The sequence below is a fragment of the Morone saxatilis genome, unplaced genomic scaffold (genome assembly GCF_004916995.1).
Source record: "Morone saxatilis isolate NCDOM2014 unplaced genomic scaffold, NCSU_SB_2.0 Contig24, whole genome shotgun sequence".
Lineage (NCBI taxonomy): Eukaryota > Metazoa > Chordata > Actinopteri > Moronidae > Morone > Morone saxatilis.
The window spans coordinates 25,620,194-25,639,551 of NW_023339807.1; the positions used below are offsets into that span (position 1 = coordinate 25,620,194).

Genomic DNA, 19,358 nt, shown 5'->3' on the forward strand with positions numbered 1-19,358 from the left:
CGGCTCCCTATTCAGAGCCGTGCTGGAGGGGGGAGTGTTGAGAAAGAAGCTGGAGGATGGGGGAGGGGGGTGTTGCTAGATGGGACACCGTAACACTGTGATACCTATTCATTCAGCAGGGGGAGGGACAAGTAAAGAGGCGAGGGAGAGAGTGGAAGAGGGATGGGGGTTTCGAGGTCGGTGCATAAATAAAAAGGAGGAATCCGGCTCAGAGTTTGGTTTGAGCGGTGTGCGCCTCCTCTCACATCTTCTTAGACTCTTAATTACCCGGCGTCTTCCACTTTTTCTCTCTCCTTTGTCTCTAATTACACCCCCCATCCCCCTCCCATCGTGATCACACCATCACAACAACACTCGCTGAACAACACACAAAAATCGCAAATCAGTTCTCATTGCAATTCCCCCCTCTTCCCTGGTTGTTATTAGGCCACATGCTGGGGAGCTGTAAATTTAACCATTAACAAGCTTATTCACTGTAGTCCTCTCCAACGAAAACAAGACCATGAATGCCAATAAACTCCAAAGCGACACCAAACCCGAAAACCTGCCTCCCTGTTTATAGCACCAACCCTCCGCTGTTAGCCACTCCCGCCCCCCCCCCTCCCTAGCCGAGTGCACCCGCTCTGAACAGCGGCGTAAATGCCAAGTCTAACATGATGCTTGCTAATAGCTCAGGCGATGCTAATTAGCAGGATGGTTGTTGATTTCTGCCACTAAGCTGGACGGCTGCATTATCGGTTCACCCTGCACTCAGTGACCCGCTGTAATATTTTAAGTTGCTTGTCTGAGCTGCTTGAAAATGTAACAAAAAAAGGGGGTTTGGTTGGCTTCTGAAGTCCAACTCAGCCTAGATTAAGGTGTGTCACATGCTTCCTCTTTGTATTAGCAGCTCGTAGCGTACCAGGCTCCTCTTAAGGCCTTTCAACTTCAGCCCCAATCCCTTCAGCTGGTACATGGAGCTGCGCTTACCTCGGCCAGATTTAGGACACACAAGAAATGCCCCCATAAGTTATTTTTCATGTGTGAAGAACAACAGGGACAGGCCTTCTTTTGATACACCTAAATTGGCATTCACAGTCCACTGTTTTAAATAATTGTTTTGACATTCACATGATTGGCCCTCATATTTCTCTTTGCAGGTGAATGCATGGGGATCCGAACCGGCCCGAGCACACAACGGAGGGATAGCAGGACTCCTCCTTCAGCGGCCGTTTGCCGCCTTTAAGGCTGGACTAAACAGGGACGCCACCGCTGATGTCTGCACGGGACTCAGTGGCGATTCCTGCTGTGACTTTGGAACATCAGTGCGCTGTTTGTACCTCTTCGATGCTGCTGCATGATTCATTATTTGACCCAACAGTCAAGCGGGACTGGTTGCGAATGCCTTGTGGTGTTCTAGCAGAGCAGATATCACGTTGGACTGTTGGAAACAAGATTCAGACAGAAGATCAGCAGCTTGAGGTGTGGACGAACTGGTCCCTGATTGTGATTCTTGTCTTTATACTTTTGAGGGTGTGGCACTCAATTTTGTAATTATTACTCCTATATATATATATCTACCTGTAAACAGTATTACTTAGACATGAAGCAATATAATGTGTCTTCAACTAACATAGGCCTGAATGACTGTAGGTCATATTTGATGAGTTGTAGCCCATGTTTAGTTCCATTTCTGTTTTGTTATAGTTGCTAGGACTCAAAGACACGTGAATGTGAGACCCACGGCAGCAGTGAATAATACTGCACTGCGATTGGACAGCTCCGTGTGTCGGCTGACACAATGGCGAAGGAGTGAGCTGTCGTCTTTATACTCTATGCAACTGTTTTATCTTTTTTTGTTCATTTTTCCCAGTTGGACAGAGCCCCTTTTATCCTTACTCTGGATTTTTTTTTTTTTGGGCTTCCAGTTTATTGACATTCCTTCAGACATCATCAAGAGAAACGATTTCTGAGGAGCCAACATTGCCGTTGTTAATGTACTGACACAGAAAATACAGTCAGTGTGTGTGTGTGTCTGTGTGTGGGTGATGGATGATAGAATACAGCTCAGTTTCATATGTATTGAAACTCATATTTGCAGCCTTAACAGACTTTGATTTGCAGCCATGAGCCACAGTCTGAGTAAATGTGGACTCGCACGTTTAATATTCCTGATGGCAGAAGTGTGTTTGATCAGCAGGAAGTAGCAGAGCAGGGCTCATGGCTGCGTGTATACAGAACACGCCACGCTATTAAAACCTTCCCAGCAGGCTTTGAGACACAGCAGTTTGGTTCATAGCAGTTACCTGCTTGGCTGTAATGATACATCTTTGGGTGAGACATGACAAATACATTGGCTTCAAACACTGCCTTAATTTCCTGTCCTTGACATTAACACACACACACACACACACATACCCAAATGCAATAAAGCAAGTACTATCGCAGCCTAATTCATTCTATATTAATTTTTGGGAAGTGGCAAATTTTTTATTACGATTGATAATCTATGCAAATCTTTTAAATATTACTTTAAACAATCTATGTCTATGCAGTGCTTTTGCAATTGATTCAAGAGAGACTATCTTGGCCTAATTTAGAAAATGTATTCTTTTGATAATCATGCACATCCCAGTGCTCAAGACAATTACTTATCTGCCTGGATAAGCTTGAAATTATGTTTTTAATCTTTAGCAAAAAAAAGTCACTCTTCTGATATCAGTCCAGAGGCATGAAAACCACGAGTTGTGGTCTAAAATAATTAAATCGGTTGCACTAAATCTCTTTTTCCCTTAAACGCAGATCAAACATATCTATTCAGCTATGCCTTCGTGTAGCTTATTGTTTTATATAATCAGCAATGTTTGTGTTATGCAATCTAATCGCTGTGATTGAGTGTTCACCACATGTGCCTTTGTATGGAAAACTGTTGGAATAGTAATAAAGGTTTACATTGAAAACAACTGAAAAATGGCTGTTGTGCATGTTTTGTCAATTTGATCGGCATTTCATCAGGTGGCTGGAGTGTCCTTGAGCAAAGCACTGAGCTCGGTCACGATTCAGAAAATCAATAGAGATGTAACTCAGTGAAATATATAAATGTAAATAACTGTCTATCAAGGGAGACGGGACTTAGATTGAAGCTAACAAAAAGACAAAAAATCTAAATATACCCAAGAGCTGGCAGCTTTCCTTAAATGTTTGGCTTTTTTTTGCGTCAGTCACGTCTACAGAGAAATCAACTGCATTTCAGTTCCAACAAAACGTTACAGCCAAATGAAAAGATTATCACAATTCCCCTGAGATCAAACAAATTTCAAAACACCATCAGGGATGTGGGTTTATTTTCTGTAGTGTTTGGCATCAAGCTAGACAGCAGAGATCTGTCCTCTTTTAACGTAGAATGAATCAGTGCAAAGATGCTGTCTGTAGTAGCTAGCAAAAAACCCAACCTCATTGTTGCCGTATAGATGAGTAATAAGCCAACATGCATCTACACACATGCCATTAACCTACTGTTTTTATTGAGTAAAACAGATCATCACAATCCAGGATGAGTGTTACTGTGTCTTTGTGTGCAGCACCGGTGTTGTGCAGAACGTTTCCACTGCATGATTTGCTGTCTGACACCACATATGGCAAATGCGCCAACACCGACATATGGGCCCCTCACAATTCATTAGCATTGTCATGTAAAAGAGGGTAATCCCACTGTAAAACAAATGAAATGTAACCCTTTACAGTACAGGTTGATCACGCAGCTCTTTTCATTCATTCCCCTCTTTTATGAAGTCTTGTGTAATTCAATGAAAGAGGTTTTTAACGCAGCTCCAACGCACCCCCTTGGGTGTCTGCATCCTCGGTGCGTGGCAGCAGAGGCTTTACAAGCCGTTCTACTCTTGTTTACAGCTGCGCTGTGCGTTGAAATGAGGCGTAGTACACATAAACAGCATCTCCATGCAAATATTACAGTGCCCTTATTAACCAGGGCAGGCAGCAATTACATTATGTCCCAGGCGTTAACATCCAGAGAGCGAGCGCCGTTCCTCTGTGACAACTCCCCTTGCCCTCAGTGTTTCTTGGCGGCGTTATGGCCCTCATAATCTGATTCACAGTTTTTGTCATGCTGCCAAGAGGCAAGTTGCATTAGCCAAGCACTATAGGCCTTAATGAACTGAGTGTCAATGTTAAGCACACTAGAGCAAGCTGGAGTGACGGCGTACAACCAGGCTGTCATTTGCAGCCATGTTGGATCACAGTCTAAGTTATAGTCGTTCACGCTCAAAGGTTTGTCAGGTCTCTGAGACAAAAAGAAAACCTCCACCCTTCGTTATGCTTGATGTGTTGAGCATCCTAAAGGACAGAGAGTCGTGTGTGTGAGGAGCTGCTCTTATCGAGTTAGGGTGTGGCTTCCTTTTGACATAAAGCACAAAATGGCTGTTCGCTGCATCCCATCCTGAGACTGAGGGGATCAGATTCCAAGATGGCGCCGCGGTGACATTAATGTATCTTGGATTGGTTTAGATCATTAAAAAATGGAAAGGCCGCACTTCCAGCCAGAACGATTTGATGGACAAGTAAACAAGGGCCGGTGGCAGGGGGCGTCCAAAATGGGAAATGGCGGGTTTTGGTGCACGTCCAAGGTCTCGGGTGCTGCTCCTTTCACAAGTTCCTCAGAATTGTAATTGGTATGCAGGAATGCGCCCCTAGTAGGCCATTCTGTGTGATTTTGGAGGGAAACGTGTTTGCAACCGGTCGCTAGGACAGAGGATGTGTGTGTCTTTGGATCCGACCGTGGTCAGTGCCAAGAAAAAGTGGGCGTCCGTCCAGATCTGTCCACCTTTGTGAGCTGCCTCCCAGTGGTGCGGCCCGGCAAATCTGTTCAGCGAGCAAAGACAAAATGGCTTCAAATGCTTTGAAGGGTACTTCGTCCTGTGAAACACTCCAATTATAATAAATATAGATGATGAATAAAGAGGTGCGTGTGTATTTGTTGAGCTGGAGTGTCTTCGCTAAAGATTATCAAGGCTTTCCAGATACTCGATTCTCACCGTGATGGCATTGATGGAGTACCGCATTTTAGCCCCTTGGACACAAAATTCACCACTGAGTAAAGTGTGTTTTTTTGTTGTTCAGCCATAATTTTGAATCTGTTCACTCATGACATTATTATTCATGTTAGATTAGGCAATGTGTGCATGAAACTGCTTTATTTTTGCTTAAATCTCAATATTATCTTTTGGTAAAGGTGCTGAAAGAAGAGAAAAAATAAAAGTCTGTCAGTTTGGTGTATTCAGGTGTCATCCTACAGGTTGGGAAAATGAAGAAAAATATTCTCTGTACAAACCCAGAATAATTGTCAAAACCTTTGCATACCCTGAATGCAAGATGTTTGGGTTTGATATTCTGACTGACAGTCACCTGTGATTGGTGTACTTGCTCCATCTTGTCGCTGCTGGAAATCTTACAAGGGCCCGAGCAAAGAGATTTGCAGTAATTTGCATAATATTTGTTTTTAAAGAATGAACGGTTTTTTTAGACATCTAGATTACCAGTTACATGTAACAATTTTAACCAGTGGCAGAAAGTAACAATTCAAGGCTTACAGTTTTGAGGTACCTGTATTTCCATTTTATGCAACTTAATACTTCTTATTTATGATTTTTATTCACATAAAAAGTATATCATCCTATCCTAAAATATGATGTAATGTTATAGTTTAAACTACGATACTAAGGTAAATTAAGCTATTTACAAAGTAATGCATGAAATAATGTAACATATATATTAGTATAACATATGATAGGTTCCATAATCAGTACGATTTACCTATGGTACTAGTATTGTTGCTGTTTATATTTTTATACTTTTACTAAAGTCTTGATGTAAAAATGTTGAATGCAGGACTTACCTGGTAATGGTAGTGGTGTGGTACCTTTTAAGTACAGACTCTCAATACTTCCCTCACCACAGGTTTCAACAGGATTTAAATCACTATATTCCCATATGTAGTCAGGTCCTGCTTTGCATTAAAACATAGTCATTGAAATGCTGTTGAAGCAATGAATATATATTACAAGGATGTATAAAACACAAATCTTTCAACCAAATTTAGCACCTTTTTGTCCTAAACATGTAGAGGTCTTTTGACTAATTAGTGCTTACTGAAGACGTGACAATGACAATGGAAACCTGACAAAATATGTGTAAATATGCATGTAGGTGAAGAGCTAAAACTACACAAGAAAAGTCTGGTGTTTCGTTGCTGCAAGTATTTGATAATTACCCTTTTGTCAGGGGAAAAACCTCAGAAACTTAATTTAAAATATATATTTTAGCTTGACAACCTTGCACTTTATCTAATAACAGAAGTGTCGGCAGCGCTTGAGGAGCTTCAGCCCCTCAACTTAAGTTAAAATATCACCTAAATGAGACTGACAAGGTTTTCACCTGCCAGTGACGATAGTTCAAAATCAAGTTTTGTCATTTGCACAGGTAGCATGTAGCTTTGACTATAAGCTTAAAATCCACTCACACCCTGAAGCAATTTCTTGGAGCTTATGTATTTATATAATGAAGGAGAAATACTCGGAGAGGTTAGCAAAACTTGCAGCTCAGGCCTGATGAGTTCGACGTCCGGATCACTGAGGATGCTTTCTTGAAGGCGAGAGAGCCCTGTTGTGGAATGTCAAGTAGTTTGGCCGGGGCGGGTGACTGAAGCGGGAAGTGATTTGACTAATGTTTTCCCTTTCATAGCACTCCTCTCCACCACGTCCCCCTCCGTTCTCCCCAACCGCCAAAACCTCCCCAGAAAACTTTACGGTGATGTCATTCATATGCAAAACAGGCGTGCTTTCAGCGGGTGAATGTGTGTGCATGCGTCTGTGAGTGAGTCTGTATGCGTGTGTGTGTGTGTGTGTGTGTGTGTGCGTGCATGTGTTGCTTGAGTGGCTGATTCCATTACTTGAAGGACCATTACACTTGCCTGTCAACAGCCAAAAGACCTGAGAAAAATTAGCAGATTAAATCACTCGGCTCCTCTCCTCCTCCTCTTCTTCCTCCTCTCCCCTGCAAGCATCCAGGCTGTTGTGTCGCACCACGGAGGTGTTGTGACAAAATCAAAAATGTAATGCATCTCTTTTGAACGTGGCATCAGTATTTGATCAGTGACAGGTCCTAATTTTGGCGACAAATCTCTCAAAAATGACAAAAAATTAAAAACAATGATAATGGTGCAAGACACAATCAGGGCAGGACTCATGGGAAAGCGAGTCGCTAGGAGGCAAAATCCTATAAACAGGGGCAAACAGGGAGACTGAAGTTAAATGTGGTTTTACAGTCTTGTAGAATCAAATTACACAGCAGCGCTGGGGTTCCAGTACACGTTTATTGAGGCAATTGGGTAAAAGTTCAAATGTCGGAGAGGGTTCAACGGATTTATTAGTTTGTGTTTTTCAGTGAAATTCCAAAAAAACATACACTCTGTGACGGTTTTAGCCACCGAAGTCTCGCCAGGAACATAAATCCCGATCATAATCCTGCAATGGACTCCAGAGGTTGCAACTAGTTTTACTTATCATGAGATGACAGGAATCCAGCAGAGCTTCTCCCTTCAAAAACAAAAGAATAAATCCCAGATCCCAGAATGTGGGAATGAAGCCCCCTCGGGTCAGATTAGCATTCTGGGAAAACAAAATTCCCCACTGGGGCGTTTGCTACAGACCAGATGGGTGTACCCCGAAAATCAGCCACACAGGGGGAAGTGGCTGAAGAAGAAGAAGAGGCTTGGCCCCCGGGGAAGATGGAGGAGAGAGTGTTGAAGGAAGAGGGGGAGGTTGTGAGAGAGGGGGCCGCGAAGAGTTAATGCCGACAGCTCAACAAAGGCCGCCACCGCCGCCGAGGGCAGAGAGGAGCACGGGAAAAGAGCTAAGGTCAAGGGGACCTCAGGGGGGTTCAAGTTCAAGGCGGCTGTCAGTGTCTGCATTTTAACAGCCGCGTCACACCCTCCGAGTGCTTATACTTCTATTTGCAACAACAACCACTCCCCCACATCTCCATTTACTCCCCAACATTAAATCTGAAGCTATGCACAAACTTGCCATTGTCTCACACACATCAGGGCCACAGAGGCAAAAGGTAAAAGCAACAGGGAGGGTTGAGGTTCGTCTGGGTGGCTCTCATGGTAATGCCTGATATTCTGAACTTGCGATGGCCTCCGTAGGAGAGCCGCCGTCTGGGTTTTTGTGTGTTCGGCGGCTGTGGGTGGTATTGTTGGTGGAGAACAGGAAATGTTCAGTGACTTGCATGAAATGTGTTTTATTCAGTGGTCTGAGACTCTTCAGAAAAGGGTCCGTCTGGCGTTTGGAGGGTTTGTGGTATGTTTAGACATAAAATCTAGACAGCTCTGAGGCTGGGAAAAGAGACACAAGTAAAGAAATGTCCTTTTTGATTCAGAGAAGATAAAATACTGTACAAAGCGCTATAGTTTTCCTCTTTTGTTTTCCTGATATAGCTTTAAGGTTGTAAAAATCAGACTGAAAACAGTCCCGCATTTAAACAGCATGGGGGACTGCGTTGGTGGGGGGGTGTTGTACCGGTGAGACATAATTTATGATCCAGGAAGTCCAGTTGGAATGACAGATTGATGTGTTTAAAGGCTTATCATATGCCAAAACTCTTCATCTGTTTGTAATACTCACAAACAACTCTCACAGGGATCAAGTCGATCTGAATTCGGCCTTCTTTCACTCGTTCTGACACTATATCATATATAGTGTGCTTCAGCTCTTCACTGAACTATGTGATGTGTACACTGTAAAATGTCCAAACAGAAGGTTTTTATGGCTGGACCATTTAATCAAATGGAAATAGTCTACTTCTTAAACATCAGTTTGGCCCAAAATGCATAGGCTGACATCTTTGGTATCTTTGCATCTTCACAAGAAATGAGAAATAATAATGTGGGGTTGAATAATATTTGGACATGCAACATTATTTCACAATGACCGGCCCACCAGCAGGCAGCTGCTTGTTAAACATCTCTACCGTTGATGAAATTGCAGCCTGATTATAGTTTGTTTTTATTTCTCCCATCACTTCTTAGACAGGCTCTTGTGACTCAGATGTGTTAAAATGAAACAGTCATGATTATTGATTGCAGTGACACCACCACAATCAGATCAATATATCGGCTCATATTGGGCTGTTATTAGTCCCACGATGGAGGTTCTTCTTAAAAAAGCACTCTGGAGGATATATCTTTTTTATTTTCTTTGTGCAGTATCTCAATCAGTTGTTGCTGCAATGTTTTTTATGTTTAGCTTTTGACTGTTTCACATGGTCTACATCACATCAACAGATTAAGATTAAAATTTCTGAATTTCCCTCCGGGGGTTGATAAAGATTAGCACTTACGGGACTTCTCGTCAGGCACTCTTTATGGGCCCTCCCCACATCCATCCCATTCATTGTCTTCAGTATCTTTGTGGGTGCGAAGGCGAAACTGCGGTGAACACAAAATTCGTAAAAAAAAAACGTGAAAGGCCCAATCTAGAACCCGTGTTTGTCCATTATTGGCTACTATAGAAACATGGTGATTCAACATGGCGGCCTCCACAGAACCACAGGACCCAGTCCCTCTGTAGATAAAAACGAGTCATTCTAAGGTAATGAAAAAAGAATGATTCTTATCTTCAGGTGATTTTACACTAATGAAACACACCTATGAATATCATATTCCATTTCTGCCACTAGATCCTCATAAATGTTACACACTGGACCTTTAAATCATCTGTGGTTTTAATGAGTCCATTGAGCTGATCCAGGGCTAAAGTACAGGCAGGTTTCACTTCTAGAAAGAAATGTTTTTCTTTTTTATCAGTAAAAGTTGTATCACATAGTTGGTATACATCTTTCACTGTTCACCTCCCGAAAAAAAAAACAAGCCCCCCTGACACTGTTTTGCACAGCTACCGTTGCTGCATCCTGGGTTTAGCACCACCCAAGCAGATTGTGATTGGTTTAAAGAAATACAAACAAGCCAGAGTGATGTTTAACCCCTACACAAGAATAATAATGGATTTATCCAGACCTTTCCTAAGTGTGGAGACAATGCTGTAAATGCTCTTTTAGAGACTTTACCAATCTGACAAGATTATAATTCTAAGAGAGAATTTAAAGACATTGGAGGTGAAAATATCATCACATATATTGTTTCATAATCTGTGAGTTACTGAACACAGGCATGCAACACATGAAACACTCCATAAATGAACCTCTATTATAGATGAACACTTTGAGTGTATTAAGTGTGATTGCGCGGTTACATAAGCTATTTCATTTTGAAGAACATAACGTTTAGCCATCTTGAATATGGTCAGAATGTGAGCATTGAAAAGAATATTCTGCTGGATATGCAGAACAATGGCCTGATGAGATTTTTAAAGTCAATTATATCGATTATTTCTGCCTCTCTCTCATGTCAAAGGCTACATTAGGACGCCAAAACAATTCAGCATGGAAGGAGGAGATGTAATCTGCCGCAACCTTGAGCTACGTTGTGTGTCATCACATATTGTAAGAATCATGACTGCTGAGAAGTGATGTTGTGGTCAGGCTGGTGACTCAGAATGAAAAGAAAACTGTATTACAGTCTCTAGCAGAGGATAAAGCATGCTACAGCTCAGAGTCACTGAATGATGCCCTTGAGCACTCGAGCACTGTGTCTGACATGGTGCAACCAAACCTTTATATCATGTTATATTATGTGTGCAGGGGCTTAATAGTAATGTTCTGATTGTTTTTACACAACATGGTGGATGACACCCAGTCGGTCAAAAGCACATCTCACCACCTGCAAGGAATAAAAAGGCATCAAAGTTAGCATTAGTAAATTCTTATTAGACTGTTTTCCCTACATAAATCATTTTTATTCAACTCTTTAAAAAAAATATATTTTTCCCCTACATCACGCCCCCCTGCAGTGGCTCTATGGCCCTCCAGGGGGGCCCACCCCATAGTTTTAGAACCACTAGGTTAGTAAGCTTATTAGGTCAGAGAAAGTTGGTGGATTTGGTTAAATGTTGATGATAAAAATTTAATCCAGATGACATCATGCTTCAAACACATATGCTGCTGCAGATTAAACAGAATTTCTCACTACGTGTTGAAATATAGCCAATAAATGCTGCTAAAATGAGACGTATGTATGCAAAGATGTATGTAATCTACGTGTTTTGACGTAGATGTCTAGTTGTCTGCAAAGCACCAAATCGATATTGAGTTGGTTCTATCTTTTATAATTTCACTGTGCATCTGCGTGAAAAGATGATGCAGCAGCTAAAGCTTTACAATTACAAATCAGGCATTTCCAATCAACTTTCAATCATTTTTGTAGTAGCAGAAGTATCTATATTAGAGTTATAGTGATGCTATGTTAACTATGGTGATCAAAAAGTAACAACAACAAAAGAAACACAGTCAGAATGGTTAAAACCAGATCTGGTAGCAAGGGTGTTGACCCTGTTCCCATTTAAGACCTGGGTTCCCTGGCTTGTTGCTTCAGTCTGGGAGGGGTGTGACATTACATCAGTGCTGACTAATCTTGACCACAGAGCAAAAGTTCAAATCCATTTAATGAACTGGAACACCACAAGTTGTCCCTCGTGATTTAGAGCCCATTGAAAAAGAGCATATGTTTGTTTTCTTTTCTGTGACCAGGCAGAGGTCAAGGGTCGGGCAGACCACCACCATCAGCCCATAAAACACAACATCACAGCTGACCCCCTCGTCACTTCTCCAACCTCTGCACAATGGAAGGTCAATGGGCAGGAAATCTGTGTCCCCGCGCCTCTTTGTTGCCCTCAAACGGACTAGACAAACCACAACATGTCCACAAGCCGACCCCTGACCCCTCAGCCTGCTGGCCACACACCCCGAGATCAGTGGGACGTCTCAGAGAAGAGAAAAATATCTCAACTGAAGCTTGACTGACAATCAGAGGTGTTTGAAGTGAAAGTTCTTTTTAGTAATTAGTTTCCCAGTTAAAAACACTTGCCGTAAATCAATGATTTAAAAATAGAATATGACACTATGAAGCATTATGATTGTGGTTTTTATCTTGTACATACAAAACGTCAAGTTTGCACAAACACTGAAAACCTTTTTTTGTTACCAAATTTGTCAACAAATCCCCTGAAAAGACCAAAACCAGCAACTATTGTGTTTATATCAAAGCCCTGCTATCTCTTCTTCGTGTGCCACCAGAGATATTGTTGTCCAAAAACTATTAACACACATCAGTCGAGCCCCAACCTGTTACAACTGGTGACAATGTCCTTCATTACCATGAGCACAACACACTGTAGTTTCATTCCAAATACCACTGTCTGCTGCTCCAAATATCACTAGAGTACAAATATGGATTAATCCGCCACTGAAAATAGTCTAAAACAAATGCACTATTTGCAAATGCACGACTGTTTGTTTGCTTAAAACTACAGTGAGGAGCTGATTTAGGAAATAATTAAGTCTCTCGAAAAAGGGCCGAGGGCCACAGACTAGAGAGTGAAGAAGTGAGGCAGCATTGAGAGAGATGTATATTTTTTATGATGTATGTTGACAAGAAAAGAAAATGTCTGGCCTTATCCTTAAACTGTTCCCAACAGGGACGAACAGGGCTTGTATATTCAGGTTTTGTTGAACCAAATGTTCCTTCAGGTGAAAACATTACAATCACTAACAGCACAGCTCTGAGGTTTTAAATTAATAGTTGAAGTTGAGAGATTAGGTTTAACTTTAACTATTTTTTTGTACCTTTACTTACTATTACTATGTCTTGTGTTATATTATTAAACTGTAACAGACAGATGCCTGACAAAGATCTATTACCAAAACATTGTTTTTTAATAAATATTTTGCATATTTGTGCAGAATTTCCACCACTTTTTCCAATTGATTTTACTCCTCTACACACCAGTCTCAAATGTGTTCAGTATTTCTAAAAACACAGGTTGATGCTGCCTGCTCTTACTACATGATTAATGTTTCATCTGAGGATGCACAGGTATTAGATCAGCCAACACATAACTGGCTGATACTCCAAGATCAGAATTGGTATCAGGACAAAGAAAAAAAATTTTGGGGTATCTCAGTCTCTTAAGTTCATCTCTTCCATACCAGCATGAATTGTTCATTTGTAAATATGATGATCTCTGTTTAGAGTAAAACAAGACCATAAGCAGGGGGGATGCTTTAGGCAGGCCTACCTTGTGATTGACAGCTCATTCTCAGTGAGTCCGTCCAGCTCAACGTACCAAACTCAGATCAAACATAGGCAGTACTGCTCAGATATGGATCAGATTCTGATTTACTGCGTTGAAGCTGTTCTCCCTGCTCAAATCTGTTCACAAACATGATTTTAGTTGAACTTGTTTAGCTGTAATACAAGAAGCATGTGTGACTATACATAGCTCCCATAATTTGAAGTCTTTGAATTGCACTGAAATTGTTCTTGTGTGGGCCCTAACTTGAAATGAGAACTGTGACAATGAGGCCTTAGTCACGTTCAGTTTTAACATGCATACACTATAGGCTATATGTAAACTCATGAGGGAGTGAAAATGTTCATCCAGCCATAAAGCGACATCTAATTATTCAATTTAAACAGCGAAGTGTAACGGGAAAGTAGATGACAGTTAATGGACACAGCATCTTTTGTTATTTACTCTTTCTGGCTGTTAATGTCGCCGTCCCCCGCCTCCCCTGTCTCATTATAGGTCAACACAGGAATATGCACAAAACACACATTACTGCATCACCTTCACACACACACACACCTACACATACACACATACACACATACACACATACACACACATGGTGGCAGTTGCTTGTCAGACTGGTGCCATGCTCCACCTCTCCTCACAGCTTTCATGCTAGCTCCTGGTTTCCTTGGCAACTGGCGATGTGTGTGTATCTGTGTGTGTGTGTGTGTGTTGGCACTGTGTCGAGTACAACGTGAAGAGAGAAAGGGAGGGCATGGAGAGCAGCAAATGCAGATACACACACACACACACACACACACACAAAACGTGGTCAGGAAACACACACACACACAAATTAATTTATGGAGATGTGAGAAGTGCAGGATTAGCATTATGCCTGGTGTTACTACACATCCACTTTAGTGGCCTGACGGCGAAACAGACCACAAAACCACATCGCCAAACCAAGACATGTCGGAGCTTTCTCTCTCAAAATAAAAGCTTTATTTGTAGAATGCATTAAAGAAAAAAAAGGAAAACAATAAAAGCTACGAGAAATTATTGAATGACAGGAAATGCACAATCAGTGATAATTTAAAGGCGGTAATAGAGTGTAATTGACTGCCGCTGTCTGTTAAGTGCCTCCTGTAATTTATGGAGACTGATTCTGTTTTGTAATGTGTGCATATTGTTATGTAAAAATCATATGCATGGAATACACTTTACCTATACTGATAGTGTGTGTGTGTGTAGCCTAAGTGTAAAAGGTGACAAATGACTTGTGTATTAACAATTTTATGTGGCAGATACTGGAATATTTCAGAAAAATACAAATATTTTTTACATGTATGGTTCCGTTTAGCTTTTTAGTATGCTCTCTTAGGTTAAATATCACTATGTGCAGCAATAAGATTTTTTTTTATTTAAAAATAATCAGGAAAGACCCAGACCAAAAGAACACAAAGCAGGAAGACAGGGGTGGACAATTAGTGGACATAAATATGAAATAAACACAAAACAAAAAAGGTAAAACAAGCATGCACCACTGCACCACTGCACCACCACCAGTAGCAGCAGCAAACATGTGCCACTGGAGCAACCAGTGGTTCCCAGTCAGCGGTACCTCAAGAAATTCAGTGGCCAGATTCGGACACCAAAACGACTCTGTAACTGAGGGTCAAAAGCATTTGTTATTTTCTTTATGAGATATTTCTGAAAAATAAACATTATTTAAATGACTAGTAACTAATGTAAAATAGCAGACAGAAGCATATTAGTTAAAAAAAAAGTTATAAAACTTAATTTTCAGCTCTCCAGACCTCTAAAAATCCTTCAGATGAAAGAAATCAAAGAAGGAAAATATTAGATATTAGTTCCTGCTCAGTGTACTAGCACCAGATTTATCAGAAAATGTGTGAAGGCATTTAGATTGTGCCGTTACTGTGATTATTATTGCCGTTACTGTGATTATTATTGCAATAGAAGATGCTGTGTAAATGCAGCTGATGTTTCGTGATCTAAGATGTCAGCTGTAAATGTTAAGTTAGTTGCATCACTCCCTCATAATCAAACCGGTTGTTTCAAGAGCCCCCGCCATTTTCTACATACAATTCTAAAGTCATACAGGGAGAAATCTGTAGAAGGCAGAGATAGCAGTTTCAAGTTTATGAACCACAATGCAATGCTGCCACAGTTCGTGCCAAAGTGCCTCTCTTTGACTGTTTTTTTTTTGGTGGCACAGTATGCCACCACTTACTCTTTCTTTTCTCCGTTAGAAAAACACCATGCTTTTGCTATCACTGTCACTCTGTACACAGACACAAGCAGCCCTGCAGCCACAATGCTGCTGTTTTTCTCTCTGACCAGCTAATTGCAGTTAATTACATTCACCTGCTGGCCCTAGTGTGAATCAGTCCCTAATTAGAGAGTTAGAATGAAAAGCAGCAGGGCTCTGCAGCCTTACGACCAGTACGGAGGACCACTGACCTACACTGTTTGGCCTGAAAACGGTTGTGCTATATTCACATTATATAGAAAAGACTGTCGCAGAAGGGTTAAAAATACTGTTCATGGTAAATATAGAGCTATTTCCATTAAATATGGATTTTATTTCCTTGAACAAGCCTACCTTTCCAGGCATTTCTGTATTATTGAGTACCAACTGGATATATCAGAGCTTTCTGCAGTTCTCAAACTGTCAATAGCAACTCTTGATATTGACGTTTTTACAAGTCAGAAACTGGTAATTATGGTAACTTTACTTTTACGCTCTCTGGGCGCCTCACCTAAAGTGATAGCCCAGCCCATGCTCACACCAAAGTGACTAGAGAATACTTTGTCAGTGTCAAGTTTTGCCTGCATCAAAAGCACACATGAAGGATGTGTGTGAAATTTTTATTACGTACGTAGGTTCATTTACGTAAAGTATTTAACTTCAGGTATCAGGTATGTGATGCTAACAATCTTATCCCAAACCTAAGTACTTCTGGTGCATAAACCCACCCAAACTGTGACCTCAGTAGACTTTATTTTGAAAATGTAATCAGACGTTGCATATTTATTATTGCTAACTTGACTGCGGAATGAAAACGTGTTGAAAACGTGATGCTGCCATGCTAAGGCGAGGGAAAATGTGACACTGCCACAAGAATCGCTGTGTGTATTACACGATTTGGCGTGATGATGATGAATGTACATCATGTGTCATTACTGAGGGTCCATACTGGTTGGGAAGGTGAGATCTTGCAGGTGACGCTGAAATCAACTTAGATTTGGAGAAATTAACTTATAATAACTAATAATACAATCAAATAAAACCAGTGAGTTTGACTGAGGTTACCTTCATAGGATAATGCGACACCACAATTTACATCATTAAGCAATGTGCTCTGTATGTAGTGAGGCGGTCAGTGAGGGTGTGGATGTTGGGAAGGTGGACTGATGTATGTCTGACCTTCATGCAGGGTAATGGAGTTCAGATTCTGTCACAATGTGATTTAAGTTTGCTCTTTTTGTCTCTCACTGTACTCTTGATATTTAACCATAGTTCATTTTCTCTCACTTTAACCATGCCTTGCTCTGATATTGTAGAAAAAAACAATTGTTAGAAATGTTGGCATTAAAATGAATCTGGGTTTTTTCAGAATCGTCCAATAAGGTTCTTGTGTTTACAGTTTGGAAGGATCTTTCATGTGAAAACATCCACGTCCAACCTTGTCTGCTAGAAATTAGCTCCATATGCTACTAATTTACAGCACATACGTTTTGCCAACACTGTAATGCCACTTGGATTATCCTTTTTAGCTACATAATGAGAAAACGTTGCCATATCTGGCAAATCCCAACATGTTGATACTGAATGTATCTTCAGAATGTTCACTGACAACATATTTCCGTTGTTTGCCTCCAATATTGGGCTGTAACAACTAAAGCATGATTCATGTTTTCATGGTTCTGTCACAGCACTTGGTTAGGGAAAGATCAAGGTATTTTTTACCCAACCCACAATCTTTTCTTAACCAAACAGCTATTATTTAGAGGTTATAGTTGTTTAATTTTATTTTAAGCACAGTTTCCCATAACTGACATGTTAACATTAGTATTTTCTCTGAGTCGACAGGCCCCACAGCAGGGCCCTGTGGGGCCTCTGGAGTGAGGCCTTGTTCCTGGGAGCGACGGTGTCAATTTATTTGATCCTATAAGGTTAGTTGTTGTACACCTTAATCCACATGCACGCCTCCTCCCTCTTTCATTCAGGAGCTCTGATTGGATTACACCACAGCTCAGCCCATACGTGTGTGTGTGTGTGTGTGTGTGTGTGTGTGTGTGAGAGAGAGTGAGTGAGAGCGAGAGATTGCAAAAAAGGCCATATGGAAGAAAGGAGGGAGGGCGTACACAGAATGATATGTGTGTGTGAGCTGTATTCAGCTCCTTTCACACACATCCTTCATTTCCACAACCACTCTCTCTCAAGCTACAGTTTAATAGCTTCATTCTCAGCAGCTGATGTGATTTCATGGGAGCAAAATAAGTCAATTAAAATAAATCTACACACAAAATGCTACAGTTTCTTTCGACATTAAGAAAACATTTGTTTTTCATGTTAATAGAGTTAACGTTTAAAATGCTTGTGAAAAATGTATGTGTACTATTTACATAATACAATCAAATTCTGAGAGTATGTAGTGTGATTTTTTTTTTTAAGCTTGATTTTTTGGTGGCTAATAATGACAACAAAGTTTATTTATATATCCAGCTGTGGTCTGGAAACTAGGCACAGTTCATCAGTTCGAACGAGCCGATCAAAATCGCACAGAAAATTAGGAAATGGTGGCTTTTGCCGATCAGCTGGGGTTGGTGGACACCATCTAAAAACTGTGGCTGACTTGATCCTGTGAGATTATTGTTGCCCACGTGTGCATGAAGTCATAGCAAGTCGGCATTGAGTCGGACACAAATCTAACCGGTGTGTATTGTGCAACTATCGATTTGTCGTAGGCCTGGCTCATCTCAAATGACCGATTGACACTATTGTCCCACAATGCAACGCACAAAAGAACATGGAAGAGCTGGAAAAAATTCAAAGAAATTTTGTGGTGAAACAGCTCCAGGAAACACCTCAAAAACAAGAAAAAAAGTCTTTGGAAAAACATCTTGCTGGGTCTTTATAAAGGTGAATTGGTATTTCACTGATAACATTAATGATGATAATAAACCTTATTTATATATCATACATGAAATGTGGCTCAACATGCTTTAGAAAACCAAAAAGAAAAAAACTAGACCATTCAGCTTCACGTAATGTATCATTTTGTTAGTACAAAATGGTTAAATAAAATAAAAGAGAGCAAGATTTTTTTTATTTTGGTAATATAGAAATTAATCAGAATATAAATCATCTCAAGTCTGAAATGTGGCAGAAATTACAAACACTACAATGTAGATCGGATTTAATTCGCAGATAAAATATAAAGTTACAATATCAATTGTAGCTCTGCTATGATACCAATCTCTCTGCATTAACTTTTATACAACAGCAAAGGGGAATTGTCATTGGTTAGGGGTTATGCATTATTTCCACCAACGAACAAGCAAACCAAACATCTCCTTTTAGCAGTGTAAATCACGAGTGTGGATTTTAGATTTAAATCCATACAAAGCTAAGCTCAAATTTGAATAATGGCATTTTAAAATCCCTTTTGAACGTGGCAGGGAAACCTTTTTTTCAATATTGCTGCTAAAGATTAAATGGCTTCATCCTAATGCTATACGCTGTAAGTACACAGTTTTCATATTCTCTCAAATCTGATATATTTGCATGTAAGCATTAAACAAAAAGCTTCAGTTACTAGATCGTCTTTACTAGAACTTAACAAATAGAGTGTAAGGAGGTGGGAAACGAGGGATAGAGCAAATATTGTTTCCCAACAGTGATCACATATGATAGACAGAGATAATGTCTGAAGAGAGACTGAAAAGTTGTTTTGATGCTCCACTTTTATAAATGCAGCTCATTACAGACAGTTTTGTTCTCAGAGCCGTGCCGTTTATCCAGTTTGAGAGTCTACAAAGTATTTTATTCAACAGAAAGCTCTCAGATGGATTGTACAGCTGAAT

At 40.6% G+C, this 19,358-nt stretch overlaps 1 long non-coding RNA gene across 1 annotated transcript in view; it reads left to right on the top strand.

Moving 5' to 3' along the window:
* LOC118336509 overlaps positions 1 to 2,920 on the top strand; it is a 10,121-nt gene extending 7,201 nt beyond the window's left edge. Inside the window, exon 3 of the long non-coding RNA XR_004797108.1 lies at positions 1,140 to 2,920. This is a non-coding gene — a long non-coding RNA (uncharacterized LOC118336509). The remainder of the gene's footprint in view (positions 1 to 1,139) is intronic.
* The last annotated feature ends 16,438 nt before the right edge of the window (positions 2,921 to 19,358 follow it).